Below are 21,112 nucleotides of genomic sequence, written 5' to 3' on the forward strand. Positions count from 1 at the left end.
CTCGCTTTAATGTATTACAGTTGTCAAAGATTCCAAGATTCTAGCCACCAAACACAAGCCTTGCACACATGTGCCCACACATGCACATACAATACCAACAAACACTCTAAGACCTCTCCATATCATTCACTTCACCCTCAGAACAGCCTTATGAAGTGGGTATTTTTTATTACCTCCTTTGTGATTGGCTTGGAGATATGTCACCAGGATCCCACTTCAAGGAAGGACTCACTTCTTAGCTGCTGGGGAGTGTGGTCAGCAGGCAGCGTCCAGTCCCTTCAGGGTCAGCCTCAGCTAAGTTACATCCTCAGCTCACCGTGGGAGTTTTATAAACATTATTATTTCAATTTATCTCATTTTGGATGAAGAAGAAGTAAAAATTATTCTTAGCTGCTTTGTCCAGGAACATGCTCTTCCCCCTGCATCAGGGGAGGAAAGGCCTGGCCACTGCATCCTGATCTGGGATGACGCTGGTGGACAATATTCTCCCCATGGCTCCCCACTGGCTTAGTCTCTAACTTGTCAGGCCTGCATCATTGCTTGGAATTCTCCTTCTGCCAATGTCCTGCCTCCTTCTTCCTTTTGTGGGTGCTTATCTGTAATCTACACCCCGCACATGGAACTCTGTCTTATCTGCTTCTACAGAGCCCAACTTGGAACGTGCATTTTACAGATGAAGGAATTGAAGAATGGCCTTGGAAAAGCAGTATCAGGAGCCAGATTTTTATCAGATGGTCTGGCTCTAGAATCTATACTTTTTAGACATTTTGCTATTCCACTTTGCAGTGGATTCTTCCTTTCCACAACTTCAGTTAGTCTTCAAATCCTTCAGCTTCAGGGCTGTGTGCAGAGACTAAGGAGAGCTCTACTGATCGTTCCATTGTTTGTATCCAAGTTATTCTACTCAGATGATTATCAAACAGCTCTGTGGGTTTTCTTTTCAGACCCATGTCAATCACACAGTATCAATAAGGAACATATATAAATAAAGTTAATGACAAGATGTCTGAGGGAGTTTTCTTTTTTTGTTTTTTGTTTGTTTATTCGTACAGTATTGGGGATTGAATCCAGGGCCACATGCATGCCAGGCAAGTGCTCTACCACTGAGCTGCATCCCCAGCCCACCGAGGGAGTTTTCTAAATATTATTATTTCAATTATCTCGTTTTGGATGAAGAAGAAATAAAAATTATTTTCAATATATTTTAGGTCCAGGTCCTAGTTGTGTTTATGTGTGACAATTACATTGACTTGGAAGGAGATAAAGCAAATTGACCACACACCAAAACATGTTTTCAATCATCAGTGTTACTAAATATACTCCTCAGAATAAGTTGCAGCAAGTTGAGACAATAGTAGTTTGACTCCCAACTCCACCTCCTCTCAAAATAAGCCAATGAGAGGTAAGATACTACTTCCAATATGGCAGCCTTCCAATATGGGAGAAAGACCAGTAAGAAGCTGAGCCCATTAAAAATTACAGGAGCAAAGGAGAACACTCCATATATGGCAACAGAGACCTCTTGGGTAAGGGATGCAGCAGATAGCACATCGCACAGAGTGTGCAGATCAAGCAATGAGACTCACCTCAGGTCAATCTACCTTCCCTCAGAGAAACGGATCAACCAATAAAGGGACAGCAAACACCAAGTGACAGCACCCAAGTTTTGGTGATATAGAAACTATTGATGTCCTAATGTACTGCCTATGACATCCGTTATAAAAGAAAATACCCAAACCATGAGAACACTGAGGTTTGGGACCAAGAAGAGACCAAAGGTATGTCTTAGGATGGGAGGGATAGGAGGGTGGTAGGAAGAAGTTCCTTCTACAGCCACAGTACCCAGGTACCCATGAGCATGTCTGCTCGCTCTCTCTCTCTCTCTCTCTCTCTCTCTCTCTCTCTCTCTCTCTCTTCCGTTTTTTCTTTTCAGGGGTCTTGTTGGAAATGTCCCACATGATCATATCCTGTGGAAATACTATGAGAATACTTCACAGTGTTCTGATACCCAGACTTCTAGAAGAAGAGAAGATAACCTACAACAGCTATAAAACCAACTACTAACCTGATTAGAAAACCAAGGAAAAATCAGAACTAATCTTTTCAAAGATCACTCAGTAAAGCAGTAACTGCTCTTCTCAACTCTCATGCAGCTTTCTGTTTGTCTCTATTTGCCTCACTAGTGTGTGTGTGTGTGTGTGTGTGTGTGTGTGTGTGTGCGTGTTCACTCTTCTGAGAGTCTTTGAGGACACTTGGATGGAATTCAGTGAATGAGCAGAAAATGAAAACTATCTTATTATCTCCATATAGTGATCTTTCTAACAGATCTTTCTGGAAAGATCTGTTAGTCATTTTTGTAGTGGTTTTAAAGGGTTTTATACTTCAGAAACAAAATGATTTCTTGCCTTTCAATAGATGAATGGATGAAGAAAATGTGATGTAAATACACATGGAGTATTACTCAGCCACGAGAAGAATGGCTTTATGATATTTGCTAGCAAATGGAAAGATCGGAGACTATCATGCTAAGTGAATAAGCCAGTCCCCACAAACCAATGGTCTAATGTTTTCTTTAGTAGGTGGAAGCTAACCCATAATAAGCGGGGAGGCAAGGGTGACAGGAAGAATAGAAGTACAGGAGATTAGACAATGGGGAATACGGGAAGGGGGGGGATAGCAAAGGAAAGACAGTGGAATGAATCTGACATTGTTTTTTCCCCTGTACATATATAAAAATAATACAGTGAATCCCACCACCATGTACATCCATAAGAATGAAACCTTAACTAGAATAAAGTATATTCCATGCTTGTATAATTATATCAAAATGGATTCTGCTGTCATATATAACTAAAAAGAACCAATAAAAAAATGATTCTGTGAACTTCCATGGATCTTCTGAGGCTAAGATAAAGGTAGAAAATGCCCCTTCCAGGTGACTCTCAGTAATAAGCCACTGGGATCATGACAGTCAGATACCCTTAGGGCTAGATAATGCCTCCTCCTCTGCTGTATGGTATTGCCTTAATTACATAAAGAACAAAGTCATGTCATTTGCAGAAAAACGGATGGAACTGAAGATCGTCGTGTTGCAGAGAAGCCAGACTCAGAAAGATAAGTGTTGCCTGTTTTCTCTCCCATGTGGAATCTAGCAGATGAAAAAGAGAAGATGTGAAAGTAGAAGAGAGACTACTAGAGAAGAAGAAGAGGTAGGGGGGAGAGGCAGGTGCATAATGGGAAAGTGGAAATGATCATTGTTATATGTATATATAAAAATGTCGCAGTGAAGCCCATTATTCCATATAATTAATAAGCACTAACAGAAATGGATCTGTATTACACCAGCTATGCTGTCTGTGTACATGGTCTCTTTTTACCTTTCATGTGGCTGCGAAGGCCACCAGTAGGTTTTCACCCGACTCTGACCTTCTGTCCCACACACTGCCTGGAATTCTGTCCTCTCCACTTGTCTAGCTCATCCCTTCAAAGCCTGCCTCACATCTGGTCTCCTCCACGAAGCTTTGCCCGATTCTCCTGACCTGGAGCAAGTTCCCTCGAAGCCCCACAAGCCTTCCACACTATAGTCCTAATTTGAGACCTTGTCGTAGTGGTTTCCTCTTCATTTGCATGTCTTGCTAACATGAAGTCTTCACTTGTTCAGAAGCCAGAGTTTCTCATGGGGATTCTTTTTTATTTTATTTTTAGAAACTGAAGAAATATAGAGAAACTGAAGAAATATAGTCACATCGCTCAGACTCAACAACTTGCAAAATATTGCTTACAGAGTCCTGCCACCATCCCTTACCTCTTCTCCTTCTCTTGGACCACAAATCTCTACTCCAGTGAGGTTAGTGTGCCTTTTACAAATGTGTATTTTTATGTAATCATTATATGATGTTTTATATATGAACATTTAAATTTCATCTGGGGGCCTCATATTCTGCTATGGTTCTGAGTCATTCACCGTGATTTTTCCACTGTTAATTAATTTCATCTCTGCTGCATATACTTGACAACCAGAAATGTTATGGATGATGATGGTGATGATGATGATGATGATGATGGCAAAAAAAGAGAAAAATACAAAGCAAGGGGGAACAAGAAAGTGACTTGTAAGATTTTCATGACCATAAGTACTGAGGGCTAAATATATATTTATATATCCCATATTCTCAATTTGTTAACTGTGTAATATGGTGCTAGTTACTTGATTGATCTGTGCATGTGTTTTCTCAGCTAAAAAAAATGAAGGATCATATCAGTAACCAGTTCACAGTGAGAAGTAAATTAGTTAATGCATTTGAGTTCTTAGAGCAATGCCTGGCATGTAGTAAGCTCAAAACTTTATTCTATTTCATAGTAATCATCCTTAATATATTATGATACACCAAAGACTTTAGCTGGAGAAGTTTGAGCGTTGCAGATTTTGAATTTGGGAAACCAGAAATGAAAAAGTTCACTGGAAAATTTATTACATTATCCATAATAATTAATTTTATCATTAGTATTTTCCCAGAAAGCCTGACTCTTAAAGCCTAGGCTTTTTGCTCTTTGTCTAGTGACTATCAGGCCTGTAGGCAATCAGCTGTCAATCATTTTCCCTCTAAACCTAACTCCACACAACAGAGTATTTCTCAGAGAAATCTGAAAAGTGAATTTATTGACTACATCTTGACTGCAGTCTCTCAACCCCTTACAGAATTCTTAGTTGGTAAAGAGAAATCCCCTCTAAAACCACTGTGACACAGTTATTTTAAAGCTTCAGTAGTTTTTCTTTCTTTAAGCCACGTTTAAAAAAAAAAAAAAAGTAAAGTTACCCTTACACTTTCTCTATTTATTTATTTTGGCCTCGGTGGACTAGACCACAGCTAAAACTTTATGGACCTCATAAAATTCCCAACATTCTCAGACACGGGTCGTGGTGTTTGCGCACTGGGCAGAAAACAAAGGTGCTTTATGAGGGTGGACATAGTCAGAGATAAATGAACTGAAGTCCGTCCCACTGTGGCCAACCTGTGAGGCAGGCAAGGAAGGCCTGTGCTGTGTCCCTCACTGTCCATCCTTCCTCTCCTCTGTCCTCTTTTCCTGGCAGAGTTCCCATGCTGCCCCCCGATTACCAGGAACTCCCATCATAACACTGCCCAAGGCCCATCCTGCCCTGAATGAGCTATGTCTAGAACTTTCCATGCTATCTCCACACACTGCCTTCAAAAACTATCTGCCCAACATTTCCTTCACTCACCGCATGGTTTTCTTAGATGAGAGTTGGTTAATCTGATAAAATATGTGACTATGTTATCTGTGTGCCACGGAGGAAAGTCCTTTCAGCAAACACCTTCTGGAGCCAATATGGCAGTCCAATGCAGAGGTTCTACCATTGAGGAGGTGAGCAGAGCTTGTGGACTACAACACTGGCTGACTCTTTTAACCACATATAGGACTGGCCTCCAAAGCTAGTAGAGTGTACCACACTGTATTTCACTGTGGCTGTGAACAGTTGATTAGACATCACAGTTTCATCTTGCATCCTATGTACTTTAGAATTTTTCTATACACCTTTGTCTCATTGATCCTCACAACACACCTTGTTAAGTAAGACACAACTTTTCCAATTATTTCCTTTTCCCTGTACTGAACAAATTATCTTACCATAAGGATGACATGATATTAATTACTTAACAGACCATGTCAGCTAAAAAATTAAACAATTACTTTCAGTGCCTTGTATGGTATTATGATTTTAGCATTTTAAGTAAGAATCACTGTTCATGAAAGAAAATATAAATCTTTGGAAGGTCCGTGAATATGGCCATTCCATCTTTTAAGATCTGAAAACTCAGTGGGAATATATTATAAGATTAATTATGCTGAGAGCAAATAAACACTGCTGTCAATCTTCAGATAAGATTAAGGTTAGATTTTTTTTCCTCCAAAAATATTTCATCTATGCACTTTCTATCACACATGATGTTTTTAAAAACTGCTTTTAACATTAACATCTTGCCATACTTCCTGTCCCTATATTTTCTCCCCTTGCTCCCTATGTCTGCACAAGTTTTCAATTTAGATTATATTTCCAGCAGATGTTATATCTTTTCGTCTTTGCTTTCTCTTTCATTAAAAATGACGTGTTATACGTTTTATTGTTTTGAGACAAAATAACTTAAATAATGATGTTCAGAAATCCTAAATTACTGCTGTGTGTGTGTGTGTGTGTGTGTGTGTGTGTGTGTGTGTGTGTGTATGAGAGAGAGAGAGACAGACAGACAGACAGACACAGAGACAGGTAGAGACATACAGGGAGAGAGAACACACACTACATACCATGTCTGAGAACAGGAGAACTACAGAGAAGAAAGTTTGTGTTACACAAATGCCAAGAGGGACTGAGACTATCTTCCACTAGTTCCTAAAAAGGCAATAGAGCTGAGCATTTCAAAACACAAAGCTTCTACCACAGAGCATTTTCAATATTCAAAACCATATTGCTCTCTCTATATATGGATGTTTATATTTTCTGAAGTATTCCCTAATGCTCAGTATAAACATTGGCTCACAATTCCAATGAACAACTCTCTGAGGATGTTTCAGTTTGTAAAAATCTGCATTTAGCTCTATTAACACAAGTCTAATTACCATTCTTTCTAACAGGCTAGTAGCTCTGGAGCAAAACTGTGACTTCATCAAAATTCACTCTTTTTTTCTCCCTTCTGAGTTGAAAACTTTCACCCAAATTATCAGTGCTCTCCATCCCTCTCTCTCTTCCTTCCTTTTTTCAAAATGGTTAGGAATTCAGTTACTAACACCCTTTTTTGGTTAAAGTCTATGATATCTCTCTGGGGTAATTTAGGATTTTAAATATCCCTAAAATATTCAATAATTTTGGTTTCTACTCCAGAAGTCCTGGGCAATCTATAATCAAGGAGGGGAGTTTAGGGAGAAAGGAAAAAGCACTTTCCCTGGGCTCCTGAGATCACCTGGTTGCTGGTTCATTTCGCAGCAAGACTGACCTTGTTAACTATAAAACAAATAGCAAAAAGCACTAAACGACAGCAGAATCTCCATGGCACTTTAAGGCTATAAAAGTCTCTGAGCCTGTGAAATCCGCACATAGGGTTATTCTTTGCTTTTCGCTTCTCTTGACCAGTGAAGCCATTTTCGCACATCCTGGGGCAATTTATCCTGAGTTTCTTGCTTTTGACTAAATCATCTTTATGGTCTCTAGCAATTATAGAATTCTGAGGTTGTACTTATCCTAGTACTCCCTGGGTTTAGCTCAGCAACACGAGTGGATAACCAAGAAATACTAATGTTTGAATGAATGTCCTAATTTGGGATGGAAGCTGGGACTTGCAGATCCAGGAGACAACAGGAGAATGATTAATGCAAATACCTGAAAGAGCATTTCCGAGATGGAAGCCATTGCATGGCCAGTTGCTGACATGAGACTCTTTGGGATGGAGAGTCAGCTTCAATCAATACACATTACTTAGAAACTGCACTGAAGGAATGAATCTCCTCACCAAAGCATCGAGCAAGGAATATAGGGATAAAACAAGGAAATAGAGGAAGAAAACAGAAAGACAAACATCAGGAAATGCTGTATTAAGATTTGATATTTTTCTGTTCTACACAGGAAGGTTCCAATTAACCACCTACTCAGGTTTCTGGAACTTCAACTGGAATTCCCTAAGTACCTTGAAAGTTCACATTAAGGATCTGCAATTCACCCACATCCTTTACGATTACATCTGTGCTGGTTAATTTTAGGCCTCAATTTGACTTAATTAGGAATCCCTGGGAAGCTGGTAAAACATTATTTGGAGGTGTGTCTGTGAGGGTGTTTCCAGAGGAGATAAGGCAGGGAAGATCCAACTTCAATGTGGGCAGGCACCAGGGGCTCAGAGAGAACAAAACCAGTGGAAAGGCAAATGTGTCTACCTATCTCTGTGAGTATGCTAGTCAGCTTTTCATCACTGTGACCAAAATACCTGGCAAGAACAACTTAAAGGACAAAAAGGTATTTTGTGCTCACAGTTGCAAAGGTTCAGTCCAAGGTCAGCTGGCTCCATTGCTGTGTGCCCAAGGTAAGGCGGAACATCATGGCAGAAGGGCATAGTGGAAGACCTGCTCTGAGCATGGTGGCCAGGAAGCAAAGACACACACACACAGGGGTGGGGGGAGAGCCAGAGGGGAGGCAGGGACAAAATATCATTCCCAAAGGTACACCCCCAGTGACCCACTTCCTGCAGCCACAGTCTATCTGCCAACATTTACTACCCAGCAGTGCATTCAAATTATTAATCCACCAAATGGATTAATCCACTGATGAAGTTTCAGTTCTCGTTATCTAATCACTTTAACTCTGAATGTCCCTGCATTGCCTTACACAGAGGTTTCCCTCCCCGCATCCCCACCCTCAGGGGACACCCCTTATCCAAAGCATAACAGGAGGTTAGAATAAACTCTTGCTTTCCTATCCTTGAACATCAGTACTCCAGGCTTCCCAGCCTTTGGATGCCAGGACTATATAAGCACCCTTCCCCTTGCTCCTGGTTCTGAGTCCTTCCAACTTGAGTCACAGAACTGACATTGCGGGATTTCTGCAGCTTCCATGTTCACATGAGCCAATTCCCAATTCCCTTAATAAATCTCATCTCTCATGTGTATTATGTAGGGTGTGTGTGTGTGTGTGTGTGTGTGTGTGGTTGGTTGGTTCTGTGTCTCTGTAGGACCCTGGTTAATATAGCCTCTTCACTCTGAGGTCAACATTTCTCTTTAATAGATTAAATGAAACTTTGCCTCCCCGAATACCTCCTACGTAGCTTGGTTAGCAGCAAGCAAAGTCTTGCATTCCACAGTGAGATCTGAGTCTTAAAATAGAAGAGCTGCCCACTTCCCTCCTGCCAATAAAAGTAAATGGTTGATATTAGATTCTTTCCTGATATTCCACAGATTGAGCAAGAAGGAAAGGACCTAAGGACTGAGAGTTGGAAAAAGAAATATGAAAAGGAGGCTGAAACCGATGAGCAATCAAGAGACCTGGGGCACAAGGAAGGTGGCCTGCTTATCCCTGAGTCAGCCAGGGGAGTTGCATGGTCAGGACCCCTCAACATCCAAGCCTTCTTCTTCCCTGGGGTTTCAGGAAGTGACAGTCACAAGCCACAGCCAGGGGACAGATAAGAATCAGCAAAAGCTTTGTCCTTCAGTACTATTTCAAGACCCCTTCCAAGACTGTCCTCAGCCATATTTGACTCCCACCTGCTTCTACCTATCTATGATAAGAAGATGGAAGAACTGAAATCACAAGAATTCTCAAAGCAAACCAGAATCCTCCCCACCTGATCCCCCAGAGGATCTAAATTCCTCTCATTGGCTCCACTTTGAGGCATGCCCAGCCAGAAAGGTCAACGCCTCAAGGATTTGGAAAAAGAAATACTTCCTAGGGCTCAGTACCACCTCAACAGACCCACACCCCTTTAATACCAATGGTATGGCCACACTACAAGACTTCCCTGCCCCTCCTAATCTTTCATGCGCCCACAAAGAAAGAAACAAATGAAAGATCAATGATCACTCTCAAAGCAGAGAGGAAAATGGTTTTTCAAAAGGAGTTTGATGGTTGGTTTGATTTGAGAAAAACTGTTCTTGATTAGTTTATCTTGAAATTCTTAAATTTAAATTGACCATTAATGGGTTGGGTGTAGAAGACAGCTTTATTTACTTATATGCTGTAACCAATTTACTCGACTAAATTACGAATTAATACACTTTACCAAAAAAAATTCAAAAACTTAATAACAGCGTTTTCCCCCTTGAGATGTATGTCCTTGTGTACATGAAAGCATCTTGCTAATCCTATTTGGATCATCATTTATATGTCAGTATTATTAGTGGGATATTTAAATTTTGTTTTCAAATATTTTAAAGCATTAAGACTCTGTCTCCAACCAAACACATATTAACAGAGCCATGGTAATAAAACAGAATTTATAAAATTTCAAACTGATAGAGAAACAAGTTATAAATCCTGAGACAACAGTCTTTGATTTCTGCAGAAACATTATCATCTTTTAATATTGCTTTTACCTTCTTTTCTCAGGTTGAAAACTCCTTGTTTATACCCTTCAATTTTTCTGTGAATTTTATGACAATACATATTCTCCAAACTTTCTCCCATCTCTCACTCCTCAACATAATTTTTTCCAAATAAACAATACTACCTGAAATGTTTTCCATGAAAAAGTAGATCACAGATTAAATAGATGGGGCAGGTTGGAGGCAGATTTCATGAATGGCTTCTGTGCCATAGGTGTCTCCTTGAGATCAGATATTTCCTCCCCCAATTTCTCTGGTGATGAAAATTTCTCCATTTACACTCTCATAAAGCACACAGAGCTATGGTATCGATACCATGCTTTACAAAACTGGTTTAACATGCTATGAGTTGTGTGTTCTTTTCTGTTCTGTCAATTTGAGCATTTTCTCTGGAAGATTGACATTCGGTAGGCACATGGAGAAGACCACCTAATTCTCTTATGTCTCTATACCATCATCCTCATTGCTATAGTTACAAAATTTTTTCATTCTCAGGGACACAGCCACATCAATGTTTATTGCAGCACAATTCATAATAGCTAAACTGTGGAACCAACCTAGATGCCCTTCAGTAGATGAATGGATTAAAAATGGGGCATATATACACAATGGAATATTACTCAGCGATAGAGAATAAAATCATGGCATTTGCAGGTAAATAGATGCAGTTGGAGAAGCTAAGTGAAGTTAGCCAATTCCAAAAAAACAAACGGCGAATGTTTTCTCTGATATAAGGAGGCTGATTCATTGTGGGACAGGGAGAGGGAGCACGGGAGGAATAGATAAATCTAGATAGGGCAGAGGGGTGGGAGGGAAGGGAGGGGGCAGGGGGTTAGCAAGGATGGTGGAATGTGATGGACATCGTTATCCAAAGTACATGTATGAAGACATGAATTGGTGTCAACATACTTTATATTCAGAGATATGAAAAATTGTATACTATATGTTTAATAAGAATTGTGATGCATTCTGCTGTCATGTATTTAAAAAATAAAAGCAATTAAATTTTTTTTCATTTTTCTAGCACACATTCTATTTCCCATCTTCAATTACAAGTACATTCACCTTGATCATTTCCTGGATTGGTAGCCCAATTGGCACACAGAACAGAGGAGAAAAGATTCGGGAGAAAATAAAAAGAGCCTCAGGACCTGTTAGCCTAGGCACATGCATACAATTAGAGTACCAAAAAGAGAAGAAGCAAGAAAAAGGAGAAGATAACTATTTGAATAATGACACACCAAACATCTTCCAAATTTGATGAAAGATATAATTTACAGATTCCAGGAGCTCTATGCATATCAAGAAAGATAACCACACAAAACACATCTGAGTCAGACTCAGAAGTCAGAAGCCAAAGCCAGAAGCCAAACATGAACAGTAAAGCTGGGAAAGCACAACAGACAAATGACACATTATATACCAGTGGCATTCAATAGTCAGCCAGCTTTTCATCAGAAACCATGAAGGGAAGGAGAGAGCAGAACAATGTTTTAAAAAAGTAGTAGGGGATGATACAGAATTCCATATCCTACAAAAATAACCTTTTTTTTTTTTGGTACCAGGGATGCTTAACCACTGAGCCACATCCCCAGCCCTTTTTATATTTTATTTAGAGATAGGGTCTTGCTGAGTTGCTTAGGGCCTTGCTAAGTTGCTGAGGCTGGCTTTGAACTCACAATCCTTCTGCCCCAGCCTCCCAAACTACTGGGAATATCCTTCAATAATGAAATAAATACGACAAAAGTTAAAAGGAAATCAAGAGAATTTTTCACCAGAAAACTATAAGGAATTCTTTTAAAAATTCTTCAGGATAGATGAAAATGATATCAAATAAAAAATTAAATGCTCAAGAAGGAATAAAGAGCAACAGAAATGATACAGGAAAATATTATGATAGACACCCATGCCAGGATATGATAATGATACGTATATAAGCTTATTTCAAATTAAACTTCCCATAAAAAATAAAGCAAATAAACAAACTTAAGAAACAGAAGGGTAGGCTAGACATTAGGTTCCACATTTGCCTTCAAGCATCTGCTCGTTCTGAAGTAAAGATCAAAAGACTGAGAAGCTGAACAGAATTTTCAGCTAAGAGGACAAAGTTGGAAATCAAGTTCGTATTAGGTTGGATGTTGTCTGCCATGTCAGTCTACTTACGATTTACCCTTGTTCTTAGACTCTTCCTCCATAGTTGGGTTTTGAACTAGTGTCCTAGGACTTCCATAAAAAATTTTAAAAGAAATAAAAAAATAAAACACAAAAAACCTGCCAAGATAGTGGCTTAAAGCAACATAAATTTATTCTTCACAGTTCAAGAGGTTGGAAGTCCAAAATCAAGGTGGTGTCAGGGTGGCCCTCCCTCTGAAGGTCAAAGGCAGGATCCTTCTTTGCCTCTTCCTAGCACTTGGTGACTGCAGAAATCCTTGATATTCCTCAGCTCTGGGCTGCATCTCTTGGATCTCTGTCTCATAGCCTCTTCTCTGCAGGTCTGTATCCACATGTCTCTCCTGCTCTGCCTATAAGAACACCAATCATATTAGATTTAGGATATACCCTACCCCACCATGACCTCCTCTTAATTAATTACACCTGTGAAGACACTATTTCTAAGTAACTAAGTATTTTTACATTCCGAGGTTCCAGGTAGACATGACTTTTTTTGTGGGGGGCGGGTAAACAGGGATTGAACTCAGGGGCACTTGACCACTGAGCCACATCCCCATCCCTATTTTGTATTTTATTTAGAGACAAGGTCTCAGTTGCTTAGCACTTCACCATTGCTCAGGCTGGCTTTGAACTCGGGATCATATTGCCTCAGCTTCCTGAGTCACTGAGATTACAGGCATGCAACAAAGCCCAACTATGGAGGAAGAGTCTAAGAAGAAGGGTAAATTGTAAGTAGACTGACGTGGCAGACTGAAACCCAGTTCCAAATCAGCTTCACACTGAATTGAATTAAGATGTTTCCTGTCACCTGAATGACTGTCTAAAGCACAAATAAGCCCCTTCTGAAGAATCACATGACAATATGTCTGTAATTTCTATATACCTTGCCTATAATTCACTTAAAAATAATCCAACATGCTGCAAAACAAATTCTCGAGGCCCAGCTTTCTTCATGAGAGCTGCTACACAGTCTCTGCACCTCCAAAATGCCTTCAGGGCTCTTCTTGCCAGACCATTACAAGGAGTCATATTTTGCTATTTTTTTTCCCTAAAAATTGCTATGTCTGGCCTCCCAGGCAAGGGCTGAAACTTTAGTCTCCACCTCCCTTAGCAAAAACCGCCCTGCTCTGTGGAGAGTGGTGACTTGGATCATGGTCTTTGACTGCCTTGGAGCTGTGGCTGCACTTTGCCCTAGGAACTTTCTGTGCAAAGGTGCAGGATGGAATTGCCAGGGGGGCTGTGGAAATGCCTTGCCTGAGGAAAGTTCTGTGCAAAGGCTTGGAACCATAACAGTTTTGAACTTGAGTTCAGGCATCTACCAGCTGCTGGGGATAGGGTTCTAAGCACAAGAAGTTAACCACAGTATCTTTTTGTTGTTGTTGTTGTTGTTGTTCATTTTAGTTATACATGACAGTAGAATGTATTTTGACATATCACACATGCATGGAGTATAACTTCTTATTCTTGTGGTTGGACATGATGTGGAGTTGCATGGTTGTGTATTCATATATGAACATAGGAAAGTTATGTCTGATTCATTCTACTGTCTTTTCCATTCCCATCTCCTCTTCTCGCCCCCCCACCCATCACCCAGCTCCATCCAATCTGGTGAACCTCCACCCCTCACCCTCCCTCCACCCTCGTCTGTTGTGAGTCAGCATCCTCATATCAGAGAAAACATTTGGCCTTTGGTTTGGGAGGATTGGCTTATTTCACTTTGCACAATACTCTCCAGTTCCATCCATTTACCAGCAAATGCCATAATTTCATTCTTACTTATGGCTGAGTAATATTCCATTGCATGTATATACCACATTTTCTTTATCCATTCATCTGTTGAAGGGCTCCTGGGTTGGTTCCATAGCTTAGTTTTGTGAATTGAGCTACTGTGAACATTGATGACAGCAGTATGCTGAGTTTAAGTCCTTTGGATATATACTGAGGAGTGGGATAACTGGGCCAAATGGTAGTTCCATTCCAAGTTTTTTGAGGAATCTCCATACTGCTTTCCAGAGTTAACCACGATATGTGTGTAAGCACTGCGAACCTCAAGTCTGCCTGCTTTCCAGAAACTTGCCCACAAATAATCTTTTGATGATTAAACCTATGTAATAAGCATGCTGAGCTAGCTCTGGGTCATTGTTCCCCCATCAGAGATCAGGGTCCCACCTGGGCCCAGCTTTCTCTTTATAAATGTTTGTGTGTCTTTCTTAATCCTCGTTGCTCCTCGCTGGTCTCTAGGGTTCAGCCATGCAGGTCGCAGCCCTGTTCTATGTCCTCGCTGTAGGACTGAAACCACTCATTCTGAAAGAACAGGGTGCTGGACATCTCTGAAAACTTCTAGCTCTTTGAAACTTCAAGCGTCCAGTCTTCTCCATCTTTGACAGCATTTATAAGAGATCTGAAATTTTCTTATTCCTTTTATTTCTTACTTTTGACTAAATGTATTTTGAGTTTGTTTATTGTTGTTGTTGATGCTGTTTATTTATTGTATTGCTAGTATATTTCCTAGGAGAAAAGAGATGAGTTGGGGCACTGTCACACCATGTTCTTACAGAAACTAAAACTCACAAATATTATTTCTTAAAAAAAAAAGAGCGAGAGATACAATAGGATGATGAGAAATGAATGGCAGTTGCAGTTGATTTTCTTTCTTATTCTCAGTGTTTTTAATCTTGCCTATCTTCTGTGATTACAGCCATCCCTCTGAACTCATAGGGGACTGGTTCCCACACTACGGATGCCAAAATCTGGGGATGCTCAAGTCCCTCATGTAAAACAGTGTAGTATTTACATATAACCTACACGCATCCTCTTACAGACTTTAAATCATCTCTTGATTACTTTTAATGCCTAATACAATGTAATGCAATATAAATAATTGTTTTGTTTAGAGGATAATGACAAGAAAAAGTTTGTACATGTTTAATACAGACATAATTTAAAAATATATTCTTGATCCATGGTTGGCTGAATTCCCAAATGTAGAACTCATGGATAAGGAGAGCCAATTGTACATGCATGTTATGTTTTATATTTATAAAAATAAAATGGTGTCAGTACTAAATTGCTGCATATACATTCAAGTCAAACTTTAAGTATAAAAATGTATTAGTAGGAAAGTACATGCTCAGCTCAGTCTCGAACACAGACGATATATATGAGAGTCCCTTCATGAAGGATCTCAGACTTTGGTTAAGGAAAGATGAGAGAAGTAAAAAATCATTTTAATAAAAGGAAAATGTGGAAATGTCCCAAACCTCGACGTGTTGCAGGATCTTAGAGCAGAAGCTAGCCACATTCACTTAGAATGATGAGGAAGAATCTGTTTTAGGAAGATCCATGTAGATTTTGACCAAAAATGATGGCAAGAGGGAAGAGGGATGGGAAGAAAGACTCCAGTGACCGGAGTCTAAGGCACTGAGGTAAGAGAGCCTGGGATGTGTTTGGCGATTGCACAGTTTGACCTAAGAGTGGGGCTAATGCAGGGAGATGAAAGATGGATGCTGTGGCCTCCTGTGAGTTCAGGCTAAGCAGTCCAAACCTAAGTAATGAAATCCTTGGTGCTCTGGGGAGCAGAAATAAACACTAAAAGGGCTGCCCTTTGGGAACATGAATCTAGCCATGGTGAACAATAAGGTTGTTAAGGATGGTGTCACTAAAAACATAAGGGGGGAACAGTCACACAATAAAGACCTATTTTCTAAGCATCTATTTTGTTCCAGGTTCTGTGCTGAGTACTGAGTCTCAAGTGGTAAATGAAACAAACATAATCTCACTTGCTACATAATGGAAAAGAGACAAATAATTGAAAAGTGAAATATTAAAATATGATATTTCTGCTGTACTAGAGAATTAAAAATCATGTAGAGGACAAAGTTAGTAATCAGAGAAAGGCATCCTTGTAGGGTCATTTAAGCTGAGATACGAAGATGAGAAGGAGTTAGTTGTACACAAGCGTGAAAGAAGAGAGTTCGGGCACAGGAGCCAACGTGGAAAATCCCTCAGCCAAAGGCAGTGCTCTGAGGCCATATTTACTGATGGGGTGGGGATGTGTAGGCCAGACTAAGGATTAGGAGAATAGTGCTCTAAGAAACCACCTGGACTGAACAGAATGGCAGAAGTACAGGAAGCCCAGTGGACATAGGAATGATCAGAGAACAAGGGTGTCATTTTGGATTCTTCAGGAAGCGGATGCCATGATGGATTCAGACACACAATGGAATCAGAAATACAAGAGCCTGAGATGGCGTTGCTTCTCCAAGTGACAAGAGAGAAGCAGCCCAGAGCAAGGCGGCCTGGGGAAGCAGTCCCATGTCAGGCACAAAGGGTCAGCTCTGGTGCTCTTCTGAGTCCTCCATTGACCGGGGCAGCCAAGGAGAGCAGAGACCCGCATAACCCTGCTGAGGCTTCTGGCAGTGCATCAATGGAGGCTGCCAGCTACCACGCTCCTGCAGTTAAGTTCTCACTGGATGGGACAACTGAGCAGGGGCCCTTCATGGCTCCTGATTTACCCATCACGTTTGGTAAATATAAATATTCTATTTTGAGGAGCTATAAAAATGGGTTTAAATAAAATATCAAATAATAGAACATAGAAGGTGAAGAGGGAATTTGGGTTAAAGCACTTTATGATTTTCAGGAGGGAATAGAGACCACGATAAAGGTTAGGTGGCCCATTAAAAATCTTAAGGGTAATCATTGCAAAGAATATAAGCTGTGCACATACCTTCTGAAATCTGTAAAAGGGGCTGAGGAGTAGAGAAACCCTGAGCACTCCAGCCAATGGAAGAAAGCGGGGGGAAAATCAAAGGGAAAGCAATGTACAGTTCAGAGAAGTTAGATAAAGGAGAGAAAATACAAGTGAAAATTATCTCCTGGTCTTTCAAAGCAGGCAATAACATCTAAAATTGATGGCATAGTGAACAAGAGATTTAAGTCTATTATATAATGTAAAATTATTATATATTATTATAATATCACAATAGAATTTTGGAGGATAAAGCAGGGAGAGTATATGCATGCTAATTCTTCTTTTATAGCAATAAATTAATAGATGCAACCTAAAATTAGCAAATCAATTAACAGACATATAAACATGTTAGTGTGTTGAGGGTTAAATTAAGAAATTCAAGGCATAAATGGTTAAAAGTAATCGAACCTGAGGCCCTAGTGAGGACAGGGGAATGAAGGTAAGCTTTCGCGTTTATTTTTTTGTACTTCTATGTTTTAAAATGTTCTGCCAAGTGAACAGATTACTTTAATAATAAAATAATAAGGATCTTGGAATGGATGAGATCACCCAGAAAGTGGGGTGAGGGAGCTGAGCCTGAAGCCCCAAGGCACTCCAGCGTTAGAGACTGGCTGGGCAGAAGAGGAAGAAGAAGAGCAAGAGCGGTGGCCATGGGGCAAAGAAGAACCAAGTCGGGGGGAGGGGGGGGCCCTGGCCACCAAGGGAAGCTGCTTCAAGAGGAAGGAGCATGACCTTCAACGGAGCCTTAAGTCGTGTTCAGAGAGGGGCTGAGGTTGGCACGGAGCAGTGGCTTTGTGTTTTAGCAGCCCACAAGTCCTCAGTTACCTTGAGAAAGCAATTCCAGTAGAGTGAGATATGGGGAGAGTGAATGGGACTTGAGCAAATCAAAATGAAGTGAGAAAAGAGAGCCAGGGCAGGCAGGGGAAAGATACTTGGCAAGAAACTAAAAAAGATTTTGTAACAATGTATGAGGTCCAAAGAAAGGAGAATTCTCAGATGGCTCCATCTATGAATCAGTGGTACCTCAGCAAAATCTGAAAAGCCAAGGAGTATGGAGGATGAATTCCAGTCCCCCTTGTCAATCCACTGTGTCCAATTTCTGTGTATAAATCCATTCTCTGATGAGCTCTTTGACTCATAGAATCCATAGCCCAAATGCACAGGCAGCCTCAGCACAGGTGTCTCAGAAGCGACTGGAAGACTGGTTTCATTGTAAATGCATTAAAAATGGTCTCCTTTGCAAATTCTCAAATTGCTTAGAGAAGGACTAACATGGGAGCGCTTCAGGCTGTAGCATCAGCCCTGAGTACAAAATGTTTGTTAAAAGGTGCTGGATTCTCAGTTCTCCTCCTGGCAGAATCATTCTCACTCAGAGCACTCCAAGGCTCGGAGACGTTTTCAAAAGGAAGATTTAGAAACCTGCTTTGAATTACAGCACAGCTAGGCAATATTTTCTTAGCCAGTGAGGCTTTTCTCTTTATTTTGCTTTGGAACACATTGGAAGAGAAACACTTGGGAACATTGGAAGGGAAGATCTCTCAAGTTCACATCTCCAAGTTTAATAACTTGAATATAGTCTGGTAAGTCACCTTCAATAACTTGTATTCATTTTGATTGCGATTTTCATTTTCCGTAAAGCCATTTTCCAGATTTTCAGCTCTTCGTAATAGCGCCATCCTCAGAACAATGAATTTGGATTTGTTATTATCAGTAAGCCTTCATCACCTTCAGCTTCCAACATCCCTAAATTGGAATCAATCTGAAAGTGTATGCATCTGTCTGCTGGATTCTGCGTGTCAACATACACTTTTTCCACACGCTCTGCCATGGTATGCTTAAAATCTAGTGCTATTTTTGTTGTCCAGGGAAAAAGAATCTTTATCCTGGTGTGACAATGACATTGAAACTTGGGGTAGTTGGTTATGACTTGCAAAGGAAACACAAAGAGCTCCTCTGTGTCTCTTCCTCCAACTCTGCTCTGACATTCCCCCAGGAAGTTCTTGGTTTTGCTGACCCACCACGACATCAATTCATCAGTGTTACAATTATTTTTCTTATTTGTCTTCTATTGTTTCTTCCTGTGTGATATGGATAATCATTGAGGTGAAAACATGGGCCTTACAGAGCCAAGAGTACCAAATGGTCCATCAGAACCTATACTTATGAACTCCAAGAAACACAGATCCACACGAATCTCATCAAATTAATCTCACCAACCCAGCTGGTGGCTATATGTCTAAGATTCTTCATCAATTCATTATTTTTATTTCTGATTTATGTATTTTTTCCTTTTAATATTTGTGTATGTGCACACACCCACATATCTTTTTAACTTGGTGAAATTTCTTTTCATTCAGGCAGATTTACATTGCATCCTCTAAATCTGAGATATTTTGCTTCATGAACTAGAACTTTCTGCTTTTTAGGAGATATAGAAAGAAAGCTATCTACTTTTTCCTGGCACTTTATATATATTACTATATTTAGAAGTCCACGTGATAGCTATTATTATCTCTATTACATGGATGGAGAGAATGAAAATAATAGAAGTTAAATAATTTGCTCAAAATATTACAAAACTCGTGGTGGTGATACAGGGATAGGAATAGAGAACTACCGAAGCCAACAATATTTTCTCTCCCCGACTGCTTCATCACAGACTGGGTTGCATTGGGAGTTCATGAAAAAAAGCAAAACTAAAAAGTACTAAAAATCATCATTGAAGAGAATCCAACATAATATTCATAACAAAGATAATCAGGATCTTTCCATATTTTTCCCCCAAATGTAGTCAAATACAACTGTCTCAATCCCTTAAGGATTGAATAAGAGTTCATGTGAACCAGTAGACTTGCCACACAATTCGATTACGTAGAGAAGTACTATTGTATAAATTCACTGGAGTTGGACTTCCAAGACCTCAGTAAAGCATCTCCATTTAATAGCTATGTGAACTTGCAAAAGCTATATATTTGGAGTTTTCTTAGTTGTAAAATTGTGTTTGGAAGAGAAGGGCAAATCTCTCCATATAGACTATTGATCTCTCTGCTGACAAATTGAGGCCATGTGACTTACTAGAGCCCATGAAAATATGAAATCATGTGCCTTGGTCAAGGCAGGTATGAGCCAGTGCATCTCCTCTATCTCTTTGTTGCCTGAAGCAACCATAGAGGCCACACATTTCAGATTTCCATTGTATAGAACAGGGTAGCTCAATTGCCTTCATATTTTTCCTCAGTGAGAAAGGACATCTGTGTTGTATAAAATCACTGAGATTTCATAGTTTACCTGTTGTGGCAGCTAAAGTTAATTAACCCAAATAGCACAGGAGGGTCATAACTTCTGCCATGCTAGCTTACATTATTGTGAGACTCAAATAAGACTCAAAATAGATATCTGCTAACCTTAGCCTTATATGGATTTAAGGATTACTATAATTCATATTTTTAAAGAAGTCTGATTTAATTACTGTTTTTATAGTGTAAAGATTATGTAAAAGTTGTTTCAATTATCTTAACAATTATTTGCAAAAGATAGATGTTTCTACCCTGTTGAAAATACTATTTTAGGATCTGAGGTTGTGGCTCAGTGGTAGAGTGCTCGCCTAGCATGCACAAGGCCCTGGGTTCGATCCTCAGCACCACGTAAGTGTAAAATAAAGACATTGTGTCCACCTAAAGCTAAGGGTTAAACATTAAAAAAAATAAAATACTATTTTATGTTTTCTCTACCTTGTATTATTCTCTTGTTCAGTAAGCTTCCACAAAGAGTACAAATGCAAGCTTTAACTCAATTCTAACTGAAATAATATGAATATCCATGTACTCTTTTCTTAATTAATGAAACTTCATTGGAGTTTATTCTCTAGAAAATTATTCTTTTTCCTGCTCATGTGAACAATGTCATACCCATTGGTATCCATGAGAGTAACAACCACAGGACAAATGACTCCCAGGCATGGGAAGGTGCCCAGCTTTCAGTCCCACTCTCAGCCTTGTCTGAAACAAAGCCAATCCATTCACTGCACATCAAAAGAAGCAAGCAGCCGCAGGGCAGGGCAAGTGAGAGGTGCCATGCCTCCCCCTACTC

At 39.9% G+C, this 21,112-nt stretch overlaps 1 long non-coding RNA gene across 14 annotated transcripts in view; it reads right to left on the bottom strand.

The window, feature by feature from the left end:
• Positions 1–21,112, bottom strand: part of LOC144366916 (uncharacterized) — a 175,791-nt gene that overhangs the window by 25,474 nt on the left and 129,205 nt on the right. For 10 of the 14 annotated variants that reach the window (XR_013426118.1, XR_013426112.1, XR_013426116.1 and 7 more), the window contains one exon: positions 12,262–12,620. The exons of 2 other annotated variants lie outside the window; for them this stretch is intronic. This is a non-coding gene — a long non-coding RNA (uncharacterized LOC144366916). Of the gene's footprint in view, positions 1–12,261; positions 12,621–21,112 lie in introns of those variants that run through there. 2 more of the 14 variants (XR_013426108.1, XR_013426107.1) reach the window with 1 other exon arrangement.

The sequence above is a fragment of the Ictidomys tridecemlineatus genome, chromosome 9 (assembly GCF_052094955.1).
Source record: "Ictidomys tridecemlineatus isolate mIctTri1 chromosome 9, mIctTri1.hap1, whole genome shotgun sequence".
NCBI classification, from domain to species: domain Eukaryota; kingdom Metazoa; phylum Chordata; class Mammalia; order Rodentia; family Sciuridae; genus Ictidomys; species Ictidomys tridecemlineatus.